At 45.3% G+C, this 25,726-nt stretch overlaps 1 protein-coding gene across 1 annotated transcript in view; it reads left to right on the top strand.

The window, feature by feature from the left end:
• The window catches only part of LOC147116230 (RNA-binding Raly-like protein), a 1,022,237-nt gene that overhangs the window by 64,711 nt on the left and 931,800 nt on the right, over positions 1-25,726 (top strand). The window lies entirely within an intron of this gene.

The raw sequence follows: 25,726 nt of genomic DNA, 5'->3' as shown, positions 1-25,726 counted from the left end.
AGTTTCCTGGCTGGCAACTGTGTAGTTAGGACCCAGGGACCAATTTAAAGGTGGAGATTGTCTTCTAACTTCCCCTCTCCTTTGACACATCCTGATACTTGGTCACTACTTCAGGTTTTGAGTTTTGATGAATCCTTCATCATCCATATGTTCTCATGATTCACTGTCATAAGTTGCATATGTTGAATGTCTCGAGCATCTCGAACAGGTCTACCTCCACTTGGAACCATTAGGAAGTCCATGCTGTGCATCCTGTTCTTTGGCTTAACACTGAGGCTTCTTCTCCTTCGTGGCTTCATATCTGTCTTGTTGAGCATGAGCAGTGAAGCAGTAGAATCCTGAAGCTCTCTGCCACTTTGATCATCAAAGAATTTCAGATACCGATTCTCAGGGAGAGCATTGACAAAAGTACCAAACTCGAGCTGAAATCTGACTTGCTTGTTGTTTATGAGCATATTGGCAAATACTTTGTTAGCATGCTTGTCTTCTACAGATCCAGTAGCTTTGAGAGAGAGAATTTTACCTTCATCTGAGTCACAAGCAGCTTCATCTATAGTATACCGCTGCTGTTTGCTTTTGTTCTTATTTGAGAACTTTAGACACTTGGCTCAGGAATGGTTCAGTTCTCTATAATCCCATTACACTTACAATCCCATGCAGGAAAGATTGTTTTCTTTATGACATGGTATTTTACACAGTATTTACGGTTTGTGTCAGATGCTTTCCAAACTTTCTTGGGCTTCACATATGGAGTCATTTTTCCATTTCCCATGCTAAGTATTGCACTTCTTCCAGGGTACTTAGTTCATTCAACTACTTTTCCGTCGATTCACTAGTTTTACGTGTGGGTGCAAACTTTCAGTGTCAGTTTTGGTTCTTGTAAAATTCTCTCTGGGACCATTGTTCTATCTGTGATTAGACTTTCTCCTCAGCCCCAAGGTTGCATGTTCTAGCGAGAATGCATAGACTTGCTACATACTACTCTGTTGTCTCACCAGGATCTTGGTCCCAATTTTTGAAAATATAAGACTCATCAGTTTCATTTGTCATGCCGACAGAATTGTTCCATCTTACTAAAAACAGCATATAAATCTGTTTGTTAAATTGTTAAAAGAAGCAAGGGAGGAAATAGTGGAGACTCTGACCATTATTTTCAAATCCTCTCTGGCTACAGGTGTGGTACCAAAGGACTGGAGGACTGCTAACGTTGTACCGTTGTTTAAAAAGGGAGAAAGGGATCGACTGAGTAATTACAAGCCAGTCAGCCTAACCTCGGTGGTGGGCAAATTATTGGAAAAAATTCTGAGGGACAGTATTAATCGTCATTTAGAAAGGCATGGATTAATCAAGGACAGTCAGCATGGATTTGTTAAAGGAAGGTCATGTCTGACGAACTTGATTGAATTTTTTGAGGTGGTAACAAGGAGTAGCGCATTTGATGTAGTCTCCATGGATTTTAGCAATGCTTTTGACAAGGTCCCACATGGCAGACTGGTCAGAAAAGTAAAGGCCCATGGGATCCAAGGGAAAGTGGCAAGTTGGATCCAAAATTGGCTCAGTGGCAGGATGTTTTTGTGACTGGAAGGCTGTTTCCAGTGGGGTTCCGCAGGGCTCAGTACTAGGTTCTTTGCTTTTTGTGGTACATATTAATGATTTAGACTTCAAGGTAGGAGACATGATTAAGAAGTTTGCAGATGATACAAAAATTGGCCATGTGGTTGATTGTGAGGATGAAAGCTGTAGACTGTAGGAAGATATCAATGGACTGGTCAGGTGGGCAGAAAAGTAGCAAATGGAATTCAATCCAGAGAAGTGTGAGGTAATGCATTTGGGGAGGACTAACAAGGCAAGGGAATACACATTAAATGGAAGGATACTGAGAAGTGTAGAGGAACAGAGGGACCTTGGAGTGCATGTCCACAGATCCCTGAAGGAAGCAGGACAGGTAGATAAGATGGTTATGAAGGCATACGGGATACTTTGCTTTATTAGCCGAGGTATAGAATATAAGAGCAGGGAGTTTATGCTTGAACTGTATAAAACACTAAGGTCACAGCTAGAATACTGAGTACACACATTACAGTAAGGCTGTGATTGCACTAGAGAGGGTACAGAGGAGATTTACAAGGGTGTTCCCAAGACTGGAGAATGTTAGCAGTGAGGAAAGATTGGATAGGCTGGGGTTGTTTCCTTTGGAACAGAGGAGGCTGAGGGGAGACTTGATTGAGGTGTATAAAATTAGGAGGGGCCTAGATAGAGTGGATAGGAAGGACCTATTTCCTTTAGCAGAGAGGTCAATAACCAGGGGGCATAGATTTAAAGTAACTGATAGAAGGATTAGAGGGGAGTTGAGGAGAAATGTTTTCACCCAGAGGGTGGTGGGGGTCTGGAAATCACTGCCTGAAAGGGTGGTTGAGGCAGAAACCCTCAACACATTTAAAAAGTATTTGGATATGCACTTGAAGTGCCGTAACTTACAAGGCTACGGACCAATAGCTAGAAAATGGGATTAGGCTGGATAGCTCTTTTTCGGCCGGCACAGACACAATTGACCGCCTTCTGTGCCGTAAATTTCTATGACTATGAAATCAGTCTTGTATTCATCTGTCTCAAACTGAAGACCATCAAGTATTTTCAGTGCCTCTCTGCACATATTAATAATTAGTGTAACAGTTCTGACATTGTTTGGTTGCTTAATGAACTGCGATGCAATCTCATAATTGTTCTCAATTGCTTGCTTTTGTCATCTCTGGCTTTGCAGGAAATGGTACATTTTTGAATAATAGATTTGCAGAACGTTTTGTTGGTTGCAGCCCCATTGCTTAATATTTTACTCTTCCATTTTAAATAACTTTTCAACTATACAGTCAAACGGAGCAGGATGCAGTCAATAAAAACAGTACAAGATCTATATTTGATCGGCCTAGAGTAGGTTTTGAGTACTTAGCGGAAAAGCACATTTTTTAATTCATTCATGGGATGTGGGTGTCGCTGGCAAGGCCAGCATTTATTGCCCATCCCTAATTGCCCTTGAGAAGGTGGTGGTGAGCCGCCTTCTTGAACCGCTGCAGTCCATGTGGTGAAGGTACTCCCACACTGCTGTTAGGGAGGGAGTTCCAGGATTTTGACCCAGCGATGATGAAGGAATGGCAATATATTTCCAAGTCAGGATGCTGTGTGACTTGGAGGGGAATTTGGAGGTGATGGTATTCCCATGCGCCTGCTGCCCTTATCCTTCTAGGTGGAAGAGGTCGCGGGTTTGGGAGCTGCTGTTGAAGAAGCTTGCTTGCTGTGATTACCCCTTCAACACTCACACACTGCCAACACTCACTCTCTAAGCTCACAGGTTAAGAATGGCCGCTGGAATGGTGGTGGTGTTGCCATGCGCCTGCTGCCCTTGTCATTCTAGTGGTAGAGGTCATGGATTGGGAAGTGCTGCCGAAGAAGCCTTGGCAAGTTGCTGCATTGCATCTTGTAGATGGTACACACTGCAGCCACAGTGTGCCGGTGGTGGAGTCAGTGAATGTTTAAGGTAGTGGATGGGGTGCCAATCAAGCGGGCTGCTTTGTTCTGAATGGTGTCGAGCTTCTTGAGTGTTGTTGGAGCTGCACTCATCCAGGCAAGTGGAGAGTATTCCATCACACTCCTGACTTGTGCATTGTAGATGGTGGAAAGGCTTTGGGGAGTCAGGAGGTGAGACAGTAGTCACAGAATATCCAGCCTCTGACCTGCTCTTGTAGTCACAGTATTTATGTGGCTGGTCCAGTTAAGTTTCTGGTCAATGGTGACTCCCAGGATGTTGATGGTGGGGGATTCGGCGATGGTAATGCCGTTGAATGTCAAGGGGAGTTGGCTAGACTGGTGGCTAGAAAGTCTGTGGGCAAGTAAGTGTAATGAACAGTTAGCGACGTTCGTTCGCCGCTGACCGCAAAATCTGGGCCATGCTCTTTATCGTTTATTGCTTTTCAACTAATTGCCAATTGAATGGTACAAAAATGTTGGAGGGATTATAGGCACAAAGTTATAACAATAGATACACCAGGCACAAGGTATGTTATACTCATGCAGTCAAAAATTTGCAAAATGTCAAACTTAGTGTGTTTTTATTCAATTTGAAATTATTGTGAGAATGTCAAATCCCTTTTTTTAATCAACCCCTGCTCTTCTACTTGTAATCAAGAGTACAGTAGGACCATGTAATGTCCCTTTGAACCTGGTTCAGGGTTCTTTATAATCCAAGGTTGAATAGAAAGGGCTAATTTCTAGTTTTAAATGCCATTATCTACTGAAGCTCACAGCAGTTCTCGGCCCCTGCCTACAGACTCCATCTTCCAGTCTCTGAAGCAGACGACTTCAAACCCGCTGGGTCTTTGAAACAATGTCAGACTCTGATTGCTAAGGGAATGTTTCCAACTTACATACTTAAAGCAGTCACGAACCATTGGCACTTACTGGAGTAAAGGAACTCTCCAAACACTTCAAACCATATTGTTACAGACTGAACAGCCTACAGCGCTCTATCAGTGCTCTCCAAACTGATCGCTGGAAGGTCACTCCAGGGCTGGGGCAACCAACCCTTCAGAGCTTCAGGACCACAAGCGTTAAGGCTCTTTTACGTTACAGCTCATGTCCCAGAGAGTGGCACTAAGAGTGGGTGTCCACTGCTGCCGCTTTAGACTCATGTGCAAGAGTGGCACCATCAGCATGGGAACCATTCAACTGCACTACATTATGGCAAAACTGCTTTCCATTACAACATAACTGGGTATATAATACTCTGAATATTTCCATGGTACACTTGCTGAATAAAGCTGTGACAACAAAAAATCTAAGTCATCAGTTTTTTAAATGATGGTTATTAGAGTGCAGCCAACTGCGATGTGGGGAATTAGTGCTGTGTCTCCCCGGTACTGTGGGTTGATACTCAATGTGCTCCAGTTCACAGCCCCACCTTATCACTTCAAATTGCAAGCTCACTGCTACATATTCCACTGGCCCACTGGGGCTGATTTAACAAAGGCAGCTCAGGTGATCATTTCAACAGCACTGTGTGTAAGTGTGTCCACCATTAGAGTCACAGCATTGCTGAAGCTGCTTGGTCCGAAAAAACAGTGTCATGTAAGCATGCATCCTGGTCGCAGGAAGAGAACAGAGAAGACACAGAGCAGGAAGCAGATTGGTTAGCAGGAGGAAGAGAGAATTCCAGAGACAAGGAGAGAACTAGAAGTGGCTAGATGGGATGAGGAAGGGGGAATTTTGGAGATACAGGAGTGGGAAGGAGGGTGCATCTCAGGGATGTAGACCAGGGAGAAGGAGCGATCTTGGAGGCATGGAGCAAATATGAATGTGGATTTTAGTATGTGGAGTTTGGGCCAGGGTTAGAATTTTGAAATTGATTTGAAAAGTCACTTGCAATTCTTTGGGAATGTTTGTGATTTTTTACTCCTCTATCAGGTAAAATATTACCCAGGAAAGGGTTAAAGGATAGAGCAGAGCTCTACATACCTGGAATCTTTTAGTGGACTTTTCTGTTTCTGTGTAATGTATGTCAGAAGGACAGAGTGAGTATTGTATGTTTGTGAGAGAGGGAGGGAGTGAGTGCTACATGTTAGAGAGAGTGGATGCTGTGCATTAGAGAGAGGGACATTGACAGAGAATGAGAAGTTTGTGTTAGAATGATGGAGAGCGAGTGTGTGTTTGTGTGTGAGAGTCAGAGAGAGAATGCTGCGTGATAGATTGAGAGGTTTGTGTTAGTGAGACAGTGAATGAGTGCTATGTGTAGAGAGAGAGCTGCATGTTTGTGAGAGCAAGACACAGAAAGTGAGAGAGAGATGGAGAAAGAAGCAGGGTTGGCCCAGTAAGTCAGCCATTCATTTCCAGCTATATTTAATGATCCATTATTGATCTGTTCTGTCCTCGTGTTACTGAATTCCTCCTGTTTATATTGTAATTTATTGGTGTTAGGAAAACAGGAGATATATTGAAATTAACAAAAAAATTGGAATATTTATTTTAATTACATTCAATTGAAAATTGATAATATTGATCTGCCTTTCTAACTGCAGATGGAAGTGAGGCATTGTGTAGACATTCTATTTGTCAGATGGTATGTTAATATGTATTCTGTTTACTTACCCTCACACTGAAGGACTGACATTGGGGTAAGTACACCTCATTCCTTGACTTACCCTCACACTGAAGGACTGACACTGGGGTAAGTACACCTCATTCCTTGACTTACCCTCACACTGAAGGACTGACACTGGGGTAAGTACACCTCATTCCTTGACTTACCCTCACACTGAAGGACTGACACTGGGGTAAGTACACCTCATTCCTTGACTTACCCTCACACTGAAGGACTGACATTGGGGTAAGTACACCTCATTCCTTGACTTACCCTCACACTGAAGGACTGACATTGGGGTAAGTACACCTCATTCCTTGACTTACCCTCACACTGAAGGACTGACATTGGGGTAAGTATACCTCATTCCTTGACTTACCCTCACACTGAAGGACTGACATTGGGGTAAGTACACCTCATTCCTTGACTTACCCTCACACTGAAGGACTGACACTGGGGTAAGTACACCTCATTCCTTGACTTACCCTCACACTGAAGGACTGACATTGGGGTAAGTACACCTCATTCCTTGACTTACCCTCACATTGAAGGACTGACACTGGGGTAAGTACACCTCATTCCTTGACTTACCCTCACACTGAAGGACTGACATTGGGGTAAGTACACTGTTAAATCTGTGAGTTGTTCAAGTAATTAATACTCAGACTTAATCAGTAACAATAAAACAGGTCTTTACTGGTTGGAGGTAGGGACTATACGTAGGTCTTTACTTCATGCCCACAGGCGGGAACTGAGGGGAGATCAGTACCCACAGTACTATTTATACCCCTATGGCCAGGAGTGGTACTGCGTATCACTACGCCCAACAAGTAGTGCAGTCCTGTCCATAGGTTCAAAGTAGCACACATATTACATACACAACATTCCTCCCTTCCTAGCTTTACAGTCATCTCCCCATTTAACATAACGTAATAACATATATACATATATAACTTCAGGTTTACATAACAGAATAACATAGATACATAGATAACTTCATGTCAAAACAGATCACAGATTCAGTCTCTGCGGAAAACAGTTCACAGATTCAATCTCTGTGGTGGAGTCGGTTCACGTTGCTGGAGTGACTCATTCAATAGTCCTTCCATGGATTTAACAGTTTGAACTTCCGAACTGAATTGGCTCCGTTCGGAGGGACCACGTGTGTGATCTGGTAGAGGTAATAATGGTTCAGATGGGTCATCTTCTGTTTCGACTTTTCCTTTTCTGCTTCTTGGAGACTCTCTGGGCTCCACTGTCAGCTGCCAGCTGCATGCGCAGTTCCTCCTTCTCTCCCTCCTTTTTCCGTAGTAGAGCCACCTTCTCCCGATGTTCCGTAGACTTTCGGTGCTCCTCCATGATTTCTGTATGGTGGGAGTCGAAGTTACAAGTTGGGCAGGACAGGACATAGTAATATTCGGTGTCGTCCTGATCTAGGCCAGCGAGAGGGTCTTCTATTTCCTCCATACCCAGCTGGGCGTTAGCCAGCTTTTGTTCCAAGTCCAGACATCTTTCCTGAAGAGACTTCTTCATGCGTACCTCTTCATCCAGCTTTTTCTGGGCTTTCAGCAAGTCGTTTACTAATGACCTCATTTGAGATTTTACTACTTCAACTTCTTTTGGAGATTGATTGATCGGACTATTCAATCCCTCTACCGGAGCAGCTGTTTCAGCGGTCTGTTGTTCTACGTTGACGTGAGTCAGCGTACTTTTGGCATCCAAGGGCTGCTCTGTTGCAGTCATCTCAGTCTGTGTTGCCACCTCAGCTCTTCCAATAACCTTTGAGAGCTCCGAACCCCTTTCGTTTGAATATTGAAGTTCGTGTTCAAGTTTTTCCCATTTCAGAGTCCTGTCCTTCAGCATATGCAGGAGTTGGCTGACCGTTAACTCCTCTGACATCAGACGTTTTGTGTGCTCCTGCTCCATTTTCTCCATCAGCTGCTTCTGTTGTCTTTCCAGATTCTCCAACTCTATATCAAAGAACTCTTTCGTTGCATTCAACTCTTGCTCAAAACGGCGAAGCATTTGTTCTAATTGCTGTTGTAGTTTGAAATGGAGTTGAGTTCGAGCCCGGTGTCCCTCAGAAATGGGCACATCAGTAGACTTGCCAGACTCAGAATCCACAGTTAAACTATGTTGTTGTTGCTCAGTGGAATTCTGTGCTGAAACTTAGTCTTTTGCACCTGAGTTGGGCTTACCATCATCCGTTCCAGAGTCTGGGCCGACTATCTTCACCGAGTTCTCACTCGTTATTGTTTGTAGGAAATGCCAGTCCATATTCATTTTCCTAATCCACTCCCGTCCTAGTAGTGGAGGACCTCCTTCAGATATCACATATAAGTCCATTATTTGACTGTCTTCGCCCTTGTGGACCACTGCAACCTCTATTTTCCCGATGGGGTACACTCTTTGCCCCGTGTATGTTTCCAATATAATCCCCGTATCCTGTAGGGGAATATGTTGGAATAACTTTCCGTAATCTTTCTTATTTATGACCGTCAATGCCGATCCAGTGTCCAATTCCAGTTTTACTTGGACTCCTTCTATCTGAAGAGTGACCCAAATTGTCTGGAGGTCTGCACCCTTACCAGCGTTGAGTACTCTTAAGCTAGCCAGTTCATTACAGCTTAAGCTAGCCAGTTCATTACTGCTAGCGTCTGAATCGGACTCCTGTTCGGTCACCTTGTGTACCTTTGCGTATTTTCCTTGCGGTGACTTCTTGTTGCTGGTCTTCTTCCCTGACCTGCATACTCTAGCTATATGTCCAAGCCTACCACAAGTTCTACATTCTTGGTTTTTAAACCAACACTGGTTCTGATCATGCGTTGTCTTTCCACAACGATAACATTTGCCAGAACTCACACCCAATTTGTGTGCACTGAGCTCCGGTGACCGTAGCTGCATTACTGCCGTGCCTCTCGCTGCGGCTTCGTGTGCTGCTGCCATAGTGACCGCCTTCTCAAGCGTCAGCTCATTCTCCTCGAGCAGTCGCTTTTGTGTATCCTGTTTAAATAAACCACACACAAATTTGTCTCGTAGTGCATCTGTCAGTCCCGTTCCAAACTGGCAATATTTCGCTAATTTACGCAATTCCAGCAAATAATCAGCATTGCTTTCATGCTGTAGCTGCCTTCTGTCGTAAAATTTAAATCGTTCCGCTAGCATCAGCGGCGTGGGGTTCAGATGATCTTTCAGGACAGTAACAATCTCATCGAACGTCTTATCCGCCGGTTCATCTGGTGATAACAGGTGTTTCAATTGCCCGTATGTCTTCGCACCCATTAAATTTAATAATGTTAGAGCTTTATCTTGGTCACGAATTTTATTGGCCTTACAATAATTTTTTACTCTTTCAACATATATGGCCCAATCTTCGAGGTCACTATCAAAGGTGCTAATATTCCCGTGTTTAGGCATTGTAGATTTGCAATTTCTCAGATTTTTTTTTTTTTACTGCTATCCAAGATGGCGGCTTCCCGCTCTTGCCGTCGTCCTCTGCCCACAAAATGGCGGTTTTCCCGCGCTTGGCGGTCTTCACCCGTCCCCCAACGCCGTCTCCCTTCAGCCCCCGAGTGCGGCCCTTATCTTCGCCGCGATCGCCCGAGTGCGGCCCTTATCAGCGGATGCGATCGCTGGATCGCGAAGCGGCTCTCGGCTCTTATCAGGAGATGCGATCGCTCTGTTGAAACGCCTCCCGCTCGAAGCGGCTCTCGCGCCCTATTCCTCCAGCTCCCCCAGCCCCGTTCGTGCGGCCAACGCGGTCGACTGCCTGTCGCGTCGCTGCCCGGCTCAGACAACGGCTTACCCACCACCAAGCTGGAGAAGAAGCTGACGGTCGCCGATGGAGGCTCCGAGGTCAGGATGTCTTCCAGTGGGGTGGAGAGGGTGGAAACCTCTCTGCAACGTCCTGGCTGTGGACGAAGCTGCCGTGGAGTGACTGCCGCAGGGTCCGAATCAGACTCGTCGCCAGTGTTAAATCTGTGAGTTGTTCAAGTAATTAATACTCAGACTTAATCAGTAACAATAAAACAGGTCTTTACTGGTTGGAGGTAGGGACTATACGTAGGTCTTTACTTCATGCCCACAGGCGGGAACTGAGGGGAGATCAGTACCCACAGTACTATTTATACCCCTATGGCCAGGAGTGGTACTGCGTATCACTACGCCCAACAAGTTGTGCAGTCCTGTCCATAGGTTCAAAGTAGCACACATATTACATACACAACATACACCTCATTCCTTGACTTACCCTCACACTGAAGGACTGACATTGGGGTAAGTACACCTCATTCCTTGACTTACCCTCACACTGAAGGACTGACATTGGGGTAAGTACACCTCATTCCTTGACTTACCCTCACATTGAAGGACTGACACTGGGGTAAGTACACCTCATTCCTTGACTTACCCTCACACTGAAGGACTGACATTGGGGTAAGTACACCTCATTCCTTGACTTACCCTCACACTGAAGGATTGACACTGGGGTAAGTATACCTCATTCCTGGTACTTACTCCAGTGTCAGTCCTTCAGTGTAAGTGTAAGTACATCTCGTTCCTGGTACTTACACTTACACTAAAGGTCTGATGCTTGGGCACGCCTGCAACATCTGGGAACTGCCAGGAGTGAGATTTATAATCACACAGCAATGGGACTGTTTGCAACCAAAGAGGCAGGCGAGGTTCTTTGCTGCTCACTATTTCTGTGAAAACCATAAACCTTTCTTTCGCCACGTGTTTCCCATCCCACTATAAATAAGTTAGTGGGCAGGCCTGTGTCTAACTGAGCCACCTCACCGTGCATTTATCCAGCATTGAACAACCTTTTCCCAATTTATTTTTTAAACAACAAATCACAACAAAATAAATAATGGTAAATACAAAATAGAAACATGAAAATACTGCTTCGCTGGTCACCAACAAGAAAAGATTAAGTAAAGTATGTGATGATCACCAGTGTGTTTTCGGCTATTTGCCGGGGGGCTCTGAGCATCCTACCCATGCTTGGTGGTCTTCCGAGATGTAGCACCCCAGCCACCCTAAGGTGCAGAACTGAGCTTGGGCGATAGAGAGACCAGAAATCCCAAAGCAGATGTCAAAGGGGTCATTTTTGGGGTTTGTTCTCCCAGTGCAGAGCGTATGCGTATTGGAATATGGGCGTTAGGGACTGTGTGTCCATGGTGCAGCCCATTTGATGTGGCGCCGATTAGTTCTGGTGAATGGAAAATTGGGAGGGAGTGCTACTCTCTGTCTTCCGTGCTACTCTCAGTGTTCCGATAGGTCCTGCCAACGTGTGATGCTCAGTGTCGGAAGTGCAAACTCAGAAAATGACCTCTCGAGTATCTCCTGACCAATACACTGATATAGTTACTTTATTAATACTACTTATACTAGGAAAGTGCCATATGATTCGCTGATTCAGATTCTCTGAACTATCTTATTCCTTCTGAGTTCCAATGCTCTGTCTGGCAAATCCTTCCTCCTCTGTACCTTCTCACTGTGGAAATCAAGAATTATCTCACAACTGGATAGTTAGGCTAAATACGTGGCTTGAGCAGTGGTGTAAGAGGGAGGGTTTTAAATTTTTGAGGCATTGGAACCAGTTTTGTGGTAGGTGTGACCTATACAAAAGGGACGGTCTACACCTGTGCAGAGATGGAACTGATGTTCTCGGGGTAATTTTTGATAAAGCAGTTCGGGAGCATTTAAACTAGTATGGCAGGGGGCTAGAAACCTATGTAGTGAAATAGAGGAAAGTGAAAGGCAGACAGAAATAAATGGTAAAAGGGTGAGGAACAAAAAACAAAGGGCCAAACTAATTCATAAAAAATGTGAGCATAAAAAAAGCCTGAGGGTTTTATACCTTAATGCGAGAAGCATCAGGAACAAGGTAGATGAATTAGCTGTGGAAATAGAGGTTAATAATTATGATCTAATTGGGATTACGGAAACATGGTTGCAGGGTGAGCAGGGCTGGGAGCTTAACATACAGGGGTATTCAGTATTTAGGAAGGATCGACAAAAAAGAAAGGGAGGAGGGGTAGCATTGCTAGTAAAAGAGGGGATAAATGCAATTGAAAAGAAGGATATTAACTCAGTTAATACAGAATCTATATGGGTGGAGCTAAGAAATAGCGAGGGGCGAAAAACATTAATAGGAGTGGTATATAGGCCTCCAAATAGTAAAATAGAGGTTAGGGAGGGCATCACGAGGGAAATTAGAGAAGCGTGCAATAAGAGCACAGCTGTCATCATAGGTGACTTTAACTTACATATAGATTGGACTAGCCTAATCAGTAAAAATAATGAGGAGGAGGAATTCCTTGAGTGTTTAAGGGATGGTTATCTGGATCAATATGTCGAGGAACCAACTCGGGAACAGGCTATATTGGACTGGGTACTGTGCAATGAGAAGGGACTAATCAGTAATCTTGTTGTACGGGGACCCTTGGGTCAGAGCGATCATAACATGATCGATTTCTCACTCGAAATGGAGAGCGAAGAAATTGACTCAGAGACTAAGGTCCTGAATTTAAACAAGGGGAATTATGATGCCATGAGACGGGAACTGAGTAGGTCTGATTGGACAACGTTCCTGGGAGGACTGGAGGTAGATAAACAATGGCAAACATTTAAAGATAGAATGACAAAATTGCAAAAATTGTTTATACCAATCTGGCATAAAAGGAAATCTAAAAAGGTGACTCAACCGTGGATAACAGGGGAAATTAGAGACAGCATAAAATCCAAAGATAGGGCGTATAAAATAGCCAAAAAAAGCGCCAGAGCGGAAGATTGGGAACAGTTTAAGATAGAGCAAAGGAGGGCAAAGGGCATGATCAAGAGGGGCAAAATAGCTTACGAAAACAAGCTGGCGGAAAATATAAAAACTAACTCCAAAAGCTTTTATAAATATATCAAAAGGAAAAGACTGGTGAAAACCAAAGTTGGTCCATTGCAGTCAGATACGGGGGAATATATAATGGGAAATAAGGAAATGGCAGATCAACTAAATGCATACTTTGGGTCAGTCTTTACGAAGGAAGACACAAAAAACCTCCCTGGGATATTGGGAAAAATAGGGACATTGGCAAAGGAGGAACTGACGCAAATCAATATCTCTAAGGATATGGTGTTAAGGAAGCTAAAGGGAGTGAAGGTGGACAAATCCCCAGGGCCTGATAACATGCATCCTAGGGTACTGAAGGAGGTGGCCCTAGAGATAGCGGATGCACTAAGGATGATTTTTCAGAATTCATTAGACTCGGGAACAGTGCCGATGGATTGGAGGGTAGCTAACGTTACCCCACTATTCAAAAAGGGGGGTAGGGAAAAAGCAGGTAATTACAGACCTGTAAGCCTTACATCAGTTGTGGGCAAAATGCTGGAGTCCATCATTAAGGATGAAATAGCGGAGCACTTAGCAAATGGGGACAGGATAGGACAGAGTCAACATGGATTTACAAAGGGTAAATCGTGCTTGACTAATCTATTGGAATTTTTTGAGGGAGTAACTGGTAGAATAGATGGGGGAGAGCCAGTAGATGTGGTGTACCTGGACTTCCAAAAGGCCTTCGATAAGGTCCCACATAAAAGATTAGCATGGAAAATTGAGGCTCATGGGATAAAGGGGAAAGTTTTGGCGTGGATAGGGAACTGGCTGTCAGATAGAAAACAGAGAGTTGGAATAAACGGCTCATTTTCTGAATGGCAGGCAGTAACAAGTGGGGTACCACAGGGATCTGTCCTGGGCCCCCAGCTGTTCACAATTTACATTAATGACCTGGATCAGGGAGTCGGATGCAGCATTTCCAAATTTGCAGACGACACTAAACTAGGAGGGGGGGTGGGCTCAGAGGAAGAGACCAGGAAGCTCCAGAGCGATTTGGACAGACTGGGCGATTGGGCGGATAAATGGCAGATGCACTATAATGTGGACAAGTGCGAAGTTATCCACCTTGGGTGCAGGAACGGGAGGGCAAATTATTATTTAAATGGCAATAGATTGGGAGAGGGGGAAGTACAGAGAGACCTGGGTGTTCTTGTACACCAGTCACTGAAGGCGAGCATGCAGGTGCAACAGGCGGTCAAGAAGGCAAACGGTATGCTGGCCTTCATAGCAAAAGGGTTAGAATACAGGAACAGGGATACCTTGCTGCAGCTGTACAGGGCACTGGTGAGACCACACCTCGAGTACTGTGTACAGTTTTGGTCGCCTCATCTGAGGAAGGATGTTCTTGCCATGGAGGGGGTGCAGCGGCGATTCACCAGGCTGATACCAGGAATGGCGGGAATGACCTATGAGGAGAGACTATGTAGTTTAGGGATGTACACACTGGAGTTTAGAAGATTGAGAGGGGACCTCATAGAAGTGTATAAAATTCTGACAGGTCTAGACAGACTGGATGCAGAAGGAATGTTTCCCTTGGCGGGTGAGAACAGAACTAGAGGACATAATTTAAGGATAAGGGCTAAACCATTTAGGACAGAGATGAGGGGGAATTTCTTCACTCAGAGAGTGGTGAACCTGTGGAACTCATTGCCACAGAGGGCAGTGTACGCCAGCTCATTAAATATATTTAAGAGGGAATTAGATATATTTCTACGGGCAAAAGGGGTTAAGGGTTACGGAGAGAAGGCGGGGACGGGATACTGAATTAAAGGATCAGCCATGATCTCATCGAATGGCGGAGCAGGCACGAAGGGCCGAATGGCCTACTCCTGCTCCTATCTTCTATGTATCTATGTATCTATGTAACTGAGGGCCAGCGCTCTCACCTGTAAATCCGTTGGTTCAAGCCCCACTCCAGAAACTTGAGAACATAATCTAGGCTGACATTTCAGTGCAGTACTGAGGGAGTGCTGCACTGTTGGAGGTGGGGTCTTTCGGATGGATGTAAAAGATCCCATGGCACTATTCGAAAAAGAGCAGGAGAGTTCTCCTGGTGTCCTGGCCAATATTTATCTCTCAACCAACAGCACTAAAAACAGATGATCAGGTCATTAGCACATTGCTGTTTGTGAGATCTTGCTGTGAGCAATTTGGCTGCCGCGTTTCCTACATTACAACAGTGACTACACTTCGAAAGTACTTCATTGGCTGTAAAGCGCTTTGGGGCATCCTGAGGTCGTGAAAGGCACTATATAAATGCAAGTTCTTGTCTTTCTTCCTCTAGGACCTCAAAACTGCTGCAGTCCTTACCTCTCTGTCCTGAAATAAAACAGCAGCAACCTTGCCTTGCATATTGCAGAGAAAAATGTTGAAAGTAATACACCAATAATTACTTTTTTTTTTCCCCTCACCATGGAATAAAATTATGAGAGAATTATTGCCATCAAGGTTAATTTCCAGTAAAAGAGGCAAAGCGCTTACTTGTTCATTATTTATATCCTCAAATGATATTAATAAAAAAAATCAACGTGGAATTGCCTGAGAAGATTACAATTAACATTGCATTAACTTTAGCTTCAGTGTTGCCTTCCTATTTATTAATGCTACTCCCAATCGGTTACAATAACTTTCATTTATATAGCACCTTTAATGTAGTAAAACTTCCCAAGGTGCTTTACAGGAGCGTTATCAAATAAAATTTGACACTGAGCCACATACAGAGATATTAGGGCAGGTGACCAAAAGCTTGGTCAAAGAGGTCAGTTTTAAGGAGTATCTTAGAGAGAGGGATGGAAAGGTTTAGGGAGGGAATTGCAGAGCTAAGGGCCGAGGCAGCTGAAGGCACAGCCGCCAATGGCGGAGCTAAGAAAAAAGAAAGACTTGCATTTATATAGCGCCTTTCACGACCAAGGACATCCCAAAGCACTTTACAGCCAATGAAGTACTATTTGAAGTGTAGTCACTGTTGTAATGTGGGAAACGCGGCAGCCAATTTGCGCACAGCAAGCTCCCACAAACAGCAATGTGCTAATGACCAGATAATCTTTTTTTTAGTGATGTTGATTGAGGGATAAATATTGGCCAGGACACCGGGGATAACTCTTCAAAATAGTGCCATGGGATCTTTTACGTCCATGTGAAAGAGCAAACGGGGCCTCGGTTTAACATCTCATCTGAAAGATGGCACCTCCGACAGTGCAGCACGCTCTCAGTACTGCATTGGAGTGTCAGCCTAGATTTCTGTGCTCAGGTGTCTGGAGTGGGACATCGGGGATGCGCAAGAGATCAGAAGTGGAGGAGTGCAGAGATCTCAGAGGGTTTTAGAGCTGGAGAAGGTTACAAAGATAAGGAGGGGTGAGACCATGGAGGGAATTGAAAATAAGGATGAAAATTTTAAAATTGAGGCATTGGCGGACCGGGAGCCAACGTAGGTCAGCAAGCACGGGGTGATGTGTGAACGGGACTTGGTGCAAGTTAGGATATGGGCAGCAGAGTTTTGAATGAGCTCAAGTTTATGTCTGGTGCAAGGTGGGAGGCCAGCCAGGAGTGCATTGGAATAGTTGAGTTTAGAGGTAACAAAGGCATGGAGGAGGGTTTCAGCAGCAGATGAGCTGAGGCAGGGGCGGAGACAGACCTATAAATTGGTGTTACTGGCCAGAAGAATGGGTGTGGATCAGTAACGCTGGATCTTTGCTCGTAGTGCTCACCAGGCACTCTCCGGTCAGAGGTTCTAGGCATGTCCTGAGAACCTGGAGCATGAAACCGCCAAAGTTCTCACGCTGCTGACATCACCAAAAGCGCTCGGCTGAATTGCCACTTGTACCGTCACAGTATTTGCAGTCGTATCTCTCAGCAGAGGTGTTACAAATATTGATGGTGCTACTCTGCAGGAGAGCAGTCCAGATGCCCTGTGATGCAATGCCCAAAGTACTTTAGAGAACCTTTCATATCATGGCAGCACAAACTGCTAAGACAAGCAAATTTTATGGTGTGATTTGCACATTGAGATCTCCCTGGAGACAAGCCCGACAAAGAAATTCAGACTTAACACTTAATATGCATTACTGGCTGACAGCTCATGACCAGCAATTCAGACTTCACTGCTAATTGAGGTTGCTGATCCGAACCAGATGATTGTTAATTAATTCAAGTTTCTTTTGTTAGCATATTTTTCTGCTCCTTTTCTGAGGTAAGTTAGAATCATAGAATCATACAGCACAGAAGGGGGCTATTCATCCCTTTGTACCTGTGCCGGTTCTTTGAAAGAGTTATCCAATTAGTCCCACTCTCGTGTTCTTTCCCCATAACTTTGCAGATTTTTCCTTTTCAAGTATTTATCCTCCTTTTGAAAGTTATGACTGAATCTGCTTCCACCATCCTTTCAGGCAGGGAATTCCAGATTATAACAACTCGCTACGTAAAAAAAATCTTCTCATCTTCCCCTGGTTCTTTTTCCTTGTAGTTTTTTCTTTCCTTCACTCCCTTCCTCCTCTTCTGAAAGCATTGACTTGTTGGGATACCATTCCACAGGTGACAGTCAACTGTGCCCGAATGGCTGCTGACAGGCTGTCCGACCCTGGGAAGGCATCACATTTGGCATCTGTTGAGTCTGTATGTTCCAGTTATGTTTAGGATCAATCACTGGACACAGACAACAAGAATAACTTTTAACAGGTCTTTACTATTCGAAGGTCAGGGCGGAACTGCCCAGCAAATCCTTGCACAACACTTATATACCGGTGTGGTCACCACCGGTATTACAGTATTACAGTATACAGCAGCCAAGAGAAAGTAGTATATCTCTTAAGGTAGTTCTCTTAAGGTGGAACAGGTTACATACACCACAATCCTCCCTTTTTAGCTTAACAGTTATATCCCCATTTAACATAACATAATAACATATAGATATATATATATATACAACTTCATGCAAAACAGTTCAAAGATTCAGTCTCTGAGGAGGCCTCCTGATTCGAGTTGGATAACACCTTTCAGGGGTCTCTGATTCTCGTTGCTGGGGTGACTCATCTAGTTGGTCTCTTATGGATTGGACATCATCATCAGGTACATTCACTTCTGAGGTAGATGCTTCAGGTTCACTAACTTCTTTCACGGTTGTCTCTGCCGTAACCATGGGTTCGACCCTTGTTCTCGATTCTACCAGTTGGTCAGCATGACGCCGTATTACATTTTCACCAATATCTACCGTGTACATCAGGGGTCCTTGTCTGGCCCGAATTGTTCCAGATTGCCATTTCTCATTTTTATAGTCCCGGGCTAACACTGGTTGTCCTATTTCGAAACTCCAAGTGGTCTTGTTATTTATATGCTGGAACTGTTTGTTTTCAACTTCCCTCTGCACATTTGGTTTTAACAAGTCCAACCTGGACCGCAACCTCCTGTTGTAGAACATCATGGCAGGACTTTGGTTTGTCACTGCATGAGTGGCGTTTCGATATGCCAGTAGGAATTTGTCCACCTTGTGTTGTAGTGGAATCTGATCTTCGCTCATGGCCTTTATTGCTTTTTTAAACGTTTGTACAAATCTCTCGGCCAACCCGTTTGTAGCCGGATGATATGGGGCAGAGGTATAATGTTTCACCCCATTCTTCTTCATGAATCTCTGGAATTCTTCTGACACGAACTGCGGTCCATTGTCTGAACATATTTGTTCTGGCAATCCATTTCTCGCAAATATCGTTCTTAACACCGCGATCGTCTTTTCCGAGGTAGTGGTAGTCATCTTAATCACTTCTGGCCATTTAGAATGTGCGTCCACCGCAATTAAAAACATGGAGTCCATGAAAGGACCAGCAAAGTCAATATGTACACGTTGCCATGGGGTTGAAGGCCATTCCCATGGATGCAGCGGTGCAATCGGAGGTGCATTTTGCACTTTTTGGCACCCTGAGCAGCTTTTCGTCAGCTCCTCTATCTGTTGGTCGATACCCGGCCACCACACATAAGCCCTAGCAAGGCTTTTCATCTTGACTCCCCCCAGATGACCTTCATGCAGTTCCTTTAGAACTCTCTCTCTTAACTTAGGAGGAATAATCACCCTTGTTCCATACATCAATGTTCCTTGACAGACAGACAGCTGTTCTCGTCTTGCTGAGAATGCCGGTAGCAGTGGATCACCATGTGCTGGCCATCCCTTCACTGTCACTTCGTAGACCCTGGACAGTGTCGGGTCGTTCCTGGTTTCTCTTTCAATACTTGCATTGGTGACTGGTAAACATTCGATGATGGTCGAGTGAAATAACTCAACAGGGTCAACCGTCGGTGCCTCCTCCTCTGTAGGTAGTGGCAGGCGCGACAGCCCATCAGCATTACCATGCTGCTTTGTAGCTTTGAATTCTATCTGATATTGATGTGCCCCTAGGAAAAGGGACCATCTCTGGAGTCTCTGTGCTGTCATCACCGAAACACCCTTCTTAGGGTTAAAAATGGATACAACGGCTGGTGGTCTGTCAGAAGCGTAAACTTTTGGCCCTGCAGGTAATGATTAAACTTCTTTACTCCCCACACAAGGCTGAGAGCCTCCCTATCTATCTGAGCATAGTTGCGCTCAGCGGAGGTCAATGATCTGGATGCGAACGCAACTGGCCTCTCCTGGCCATTTGGCAACTTGTGTGAGAGTACTGCCCCAAGACCATATGGAGAAGCATCACAAGCCAAACGAATAGGCAGCGTTGGGTTGAAGTGAGCCAACACTTTCTCTGAGGTGATCAATGCCTTGCTTTCGCGAAAGGCCCTCTTACAGTCCTCGCTCCACTTCCATGGTACTCCCTTCTGCAAAAGAGCGTTCAGCGGGTGCAGCACCGTGGATAAATTTGGCAGAAACTTATGGTAATAGTTAATCAACCCTAGAAACGACCTCAATTGGGATACATTATCCGGAGCGGGAGCCTTCACAACAGCTTTGATCTTGTCAGGAGACTTATGAAGCCCCTCCTGGTCAATGACATGACCACAGTACGAGATCCGCTTCTGAAAGAATTCACATTTCTGGCGATTAACTCGAAGACCATATTCTTTCAATCTGGTGAGCACCAGTTCCAAGTTTGCAAGGTGTTCCTCGTCATCATCTCCTGTAATCAGAATATCGTCCAGGTAACATTGTGTACCTGGAATTCCCTGTAATACCTGCTCCATGGCCCTCTGCCAAATTGCTGGAGCCGATGCCACTCCAAAAACCAGTCTATTATACCGGTACAAGCCTCTATGCGTGTTGATTGTGAGATACTGGCGTGACTCTTCCTCAACTTCCATCTGTAAGTACGCCTGCGCCAGGTCTATCTTGGTGAAGTGTTTCCCGCCAGACAACGAAGCGAAGATATCCTCAATCCGTGGCAGCGGATACTGCACCGTGTGAAGCACCGGATTAACAGTGATCTTGAAATCAACACAGATGCGAACCTTCCCCGGTTCCCCCGGCTTGTTGCTCGATGAACGCTTCATGACTGGGACAATGGGCGTGGCCCACTCACTCCAGTCTACCTTAGACAGTACTCCTGAATGTTCTAGCCCTTCCAGCTCAGCTTCCACAGCAGGTCGTATTGCATAAGGTACCGGTCTGGCTTTGAAAAATTTCGGGTTTGCATGTTCTTCAACCTTGATGTTTGCCGTAATTCCTCTCAGTGCTCCCAGTCCTTGTTGGAACACCTCTTTAGCATCGTCCAATATTCTGGACAATCATTTAGGTTTGACATCTTTTGTACCGGAATCTACCGTTAGTGCTTTAAAGGAATGCCAGTCCATATTTATTTTCCTAATCCACTCCCGTCCCAGTAGTGGTGGACCTCCCTCAGGTAGCACATATAAGTCCATTCCTCGGCTTTCTTTGCCCTTGTGGACCACCTTTACCTCTATCTTCCCGATGGGGCATACTCTTTGCCCCTTGTATGTTTTCAATACAATCTCCGTATCCCGTAGGGGAATATGTGGGAATAACCTTTTGTAATCTTTCTTATTCATGACCGTCAATGCCGACCCAGTGTCCAATTCCATCTTCACTTGGACTCCTGCTATCTGAAGTGTGACCCAAATTGTTTGGAGGTCTGCTTCCTTACCAACATTGTGTACTCTTAGACTACCCAGTTCATTACTGCTGGCGTCTGAATCTGACTTCTGTTCGTTCGAACTGTTCTCTGTCACCTTGTGTACCTTTTTGTACTTTTCCTGCGGTGACTTTTTGTTGCTGGTCTTCTTTCCTGACCGGCATACTTTAGCTATGTGACCAAGCCTGCCACATTTTCTGCATTCCTGATTTTTGAACCAGCACTGGTTCTGATCGTGCGTTGTCTTTCCACAACGATAACATTTTACTGTACTCAAGACCATTTGATTGGTGCAGAGTTCCGGTGACCATAGCTGCATTTCCGCAGTGCCTCTTGCTGCGGCTTCTTGCGATGCTGCAATAGTGACAGCTTTATCAAGCGTAAGATCATTCTCTTCAAGCAGTCGCTTTTGTGTTCCTTCTTTTAACAATCCACACACAAATTTATCTCTCAGCGCATCTGCTAGCCCTGTCCCAAACTGACAGTACTTCGATAGCTTACGTAGTTCAATTAAAAATTCAGCGTTGCTTTCGTCTTTCAACTGCGTTCTTCTGTAAAATTTAAATCGTTCCGCTATCATCAGCGGCGTGGGGTTTAAATGATTTTTCAGGACAGTAACAATATTCGTGAAGGTCTGATCCGCCGGTTTATTTGGTGATAGAAGGTGCTTCAATAGCCCGTATGTCTTCGCCCCCATTGAGCTTAATAAGGTTAATGCTTTCTCATCATCTGGTACCTTATTTGCTTTACAATAAACTTCCATGCGTTCTACATACGTGGTCCAATCTTCGACATCACTATCAAAGGTATTAATGCTCCCATGTTTAGGCATCCTTGCAAGTTTTTAAATTTTTTTAAGTTTTTTAAAATGGCGGCTTCCCGCGCTTGTCTTCTTCCCCCGCCTACTAAAATGGCGGCTTCCCGCGCTTGGCGGTCTTTCCCGCGCTCGTCTTCTTCCCCGCCGACTACAATGGCGGATTCCCGCGTTTGCCTTCTTCCCCCACTGGCTGCAATGGTGATTGTCTTGCTGCTGCCGTTCTCGCCTCCCCAGCGGTTCTCACTCCCCGACGCTGCTTTGCCTTGCAGCCCCGCTTGCAGCCCGGTCCTTTACACCGGCTGCGTTTGAATTCTCCGCGGCTCTCGTGCCTTAAGCTTCTCAACTCCCCGACGCTGCTTTGCCTCACAGCCCCGCTCGCAGCCCGGTCCTGTACACCGGCTGTGTTTGAGTTCTCCGCGGCTCTCGAGCCTTAAGCTGCCCCAGTCGCTGCGCCTCTCAGCCTCAATTGCAGCCCGGCCCTTTCTACCGGCCGTGGTCGAGCTCTCCGCCCTTATTCCTCCGTTTTCCCTCCCCTACTCCACAGTCAACGCGGCCGACTTTCTGCTCGTGTCGCTGATCGGCTTACCCACCACCGTGGTAGAAGGGATGATCACTGCCTGTCGCTGATGGAGGGCTTCGTGGTCAGAATTCTTTTTCTTTTTAACCCGGGTTCTCGATGCCTCCCATGCGATGGTGCTCAGCAGGATGATGAGGGCGGATGCCTCTTCTCGACGCCCATTTTGAGGACGAAGCTGCCTTGGATGTAAATTTGCCGCAGGGTAAGATTGGACTCGTCGCCACTGTTGAGTCTGTATGTTCCAGTTATGTTTAGGATCAATCACTGGACACAGACAACAAGAATAACTTTTAACAGGTCTTTACTATTCGAAGGTCAGGGCGGAACTGCCCAGCAAATCCTTGCACAACACTTATATACCGGTGTGGTCACCACCGGTATTACAGTATTACAGTATACAGCAGCCAAGAGAAAGTAGTACATCTCTTAAGGTAGTTCTCTTAAGGTGGAACAGGTTACATACACCACAGCATCTGTGCCCCTGCATTAGGGAGAGGGAAAACCAAACGGGGTTTGCACTCTGGATGCAGAGAGTCCTGCTGAAAGGTACATGTACATCAACATTGGGTGAAGATGGGATTAAGCTCAAGCTGGGATGCCCTACATGGAGAAAGATTGTCTGGAAGATTAAATAATGAAACCAGCTGTCAGGATTACCGGTTAGATAACAGCCAACATGGGTTCAGAAAGGGAAGATCCTGTCTAAAAATTTCCAAGGCCTTTTGTGAGAAAAGCCCTCCAACACGGTGTATCCCAATGTCGAAGAGGCATTTGACATAAGATCCACATGAAAATCTTTTACTTAAGCCTAAAGTGGTGTGGATCCAAGGTAGATGGTCGAGGAATTAGCTTAAGGATAGGAACCTGTAACGTCCGTGTGTAATTGAGACACGGACTGCAGGAGTTGGTTATAACAGGTGTTTACTGAATGGAGACAAAACTGGAACTACTATACAAAGTTACTGCACAGGCTTATATGCAGGGGTGGTCACTACTGGTACTGCAGTATACAGGGGCTGCAGAATATAGTTCCTTCTTCAAAGTACATATACTACAATTCCTCCCCTTTTAGCTAAACAGTACATAACATTCGATTAATAATTAAATAACATATTTACAATTACAGTTGCTATATACATTAGCTGAATTTAAGCAATTATAAATTCAGTCTTTGAGGAGGCTTCCTGATTCTGTCCGGATAACGCCTCTTTGGGGTATCAGGTTCTTCTGGCAAAGTTGAGTCGGGATCAACGTCGTTGTTTGGTTCGTCTGCTTCCAATATCACCGATTCTGAGGTAGATGCAATTGGTACTTCGGTTTCATCACCAGGTGTATCGGATCGTGGTGTGGATTTGACGTTTTCCAGTGACTCTAGAATCTGGTCAGCATGGCGTCTTACAATGCTCTCTCCAACGTCCACGGTATACATTAGAGGTCCTTGCCGTGTGCAGATCGTTCCTGGCTGTCATTTCTCTGTGCGGTAGTCCCGGGCCAAAATTGGTTGACCTATCTTAAAACTCCTGGTTGGCCTTTCATTCATATTCTGAAACTGCCTGTTCTCCACATCTCTTCTGATGTTTGGCTTAACCAAATCCAAGCGGCATCTTAGTCTTCGATTGAAGAACATCATGGCTGGAGTTTGGTTGGTAACCGCATGTGTCGCATTCCGGTAGGCAAACAAGAAGTTATCCACCTTGTGTTGTAGGGGTATGCCTTCATTACACATTGCCTTGATAGCCTTCTTGAATGTTTGAACGAACCTCTCAGCCAATCCATTGGTGGCTGGATGATATGGGGTGGATGTGTAATGCTTAACACCATTGTTCTTTAAGAACCTCCGGAACTCTTCAGACACAAACTGTGGTCCATTGTCGGAGCAAATCTGTTCAGGCAGCCCATTTCTGGCGAATATGGTTCGTAAGACTGTGATAGTTTTTTCTGTGGTGGTTGAGGACATTTTTATTACCTCTGGCCACTTTGAATGTGCATCCACCGCAATTAAAAACATCAAGTCCATAAATGGACCAGCAAAATCAATGTGTACCCTTTGCCATGGGGATGAGGGCCACTCCCATGGATGTAGAGGGGCTTGTGGTGGGGTGTTTTGGACCTTCTGGCATCCTGCACAGCTCTTGGTCATCTCTTCGATTTCTCTATCGATTCCCGGCCACCACACAAACGCTCTGGCTAAGTTCTTCATTTTTACCCCTCCCAGATGACCCTCATGAAGCTCATTGAGCACTCTATCCTTCAATTTGGGTGGAATTACTACTCTGGATCCACACATCAAGGTTCCTCGGCACACTGACAGCTGTTCTCTTCTCGGCGAGAATGCTGGCAACAGTGGTTCGCCATGTGCTGGCCATCCCTTCACCGTTAAATCATAGACCCTGGAGAGTGTCGGGTCATTTCATGTTTCCTTTTCTATGTTTGCATTCGTCACAGGTAGACATTCGACTACGGTCGAGTGGAATATCTCCACAGGATCCACTGCAGGTGCTTCTTCCACCGTCTGCAACGGTAGGCGCAACAATCCATCAGCATTCCCATGCTGTTTAGTTCCTTTGTACTCGATGTCATATTGGTGTGCCCCTAGGAAAAGGGACCACCTCTGTAGCCGTTGTGCTGTCATTATCGGGACGCCCTTCTGAGGGTTGAAAATGGAGACAAGAGGTTGATGATCAGTTATTAGAGTAAATTTCTGTCCGTGCAGGTAGTGATTGAACTTCTTCACCCCCCACACCAGGCTGAGGGCCTCTCTGTCAATCTGGGCGTAGTTACGCTCGGCTGAAGTTAACGAGCGTGACGCAAAAGCTATCGGCCTCTGAACCATCAAGGAATTTACGTGACAGTACCGCTCCAGTGTCGTTGGGAGATGCGTCGCACGCCAGTCTTATCGGTAGTGATGGGTTGTAGTGAGCCAATACTTCTCTTGAAGTGATCAGGTCTTTACACTTCTGAAAGGCCTGCTTACATTCATCGCTCCATTTCCATGCTACTCCAGTTTGTAGTAGGGCGTTCAGTGGGTGCAGAATTGTGGACAAATTCGGCAAAAACTTATGGTAGTAATTCACCAATCCTAGGAATGACCTCAGTTGCGACACATTTTCAGGCGCTGGAGCCTTAACTACCTCTTCAATTTTGTCAGGGGACTTAAGTAACCCCTCTTTATCAATCACGTGGCCACAATACGATATCTGTTTCTTAAAAAACTCGCACTTGGGGCGATTGGCTCGTAGCCCATGTTCTCTTA

The sequence above is a fragment of the Somniosus microcephalus genome, chromosome 6 (assembly GCF_052327205.1).
Source record: "Somniosus microcephalus isolate GS21.2 chromosome 6, FLI_Smic_1.0, whole genome shotgun sequence".
Taxonomy (NCBI): Eukaryota; Metazoa; Chordata; class Chondrichthyes; order Squaliformes; family Somniosidae; genus Somniosus; species Somniosus microcephalus.
Note: the sequence above shows the minus strand (reverse complement) of the source record. Positions and strands in the feature narration are given on the sequence as shown.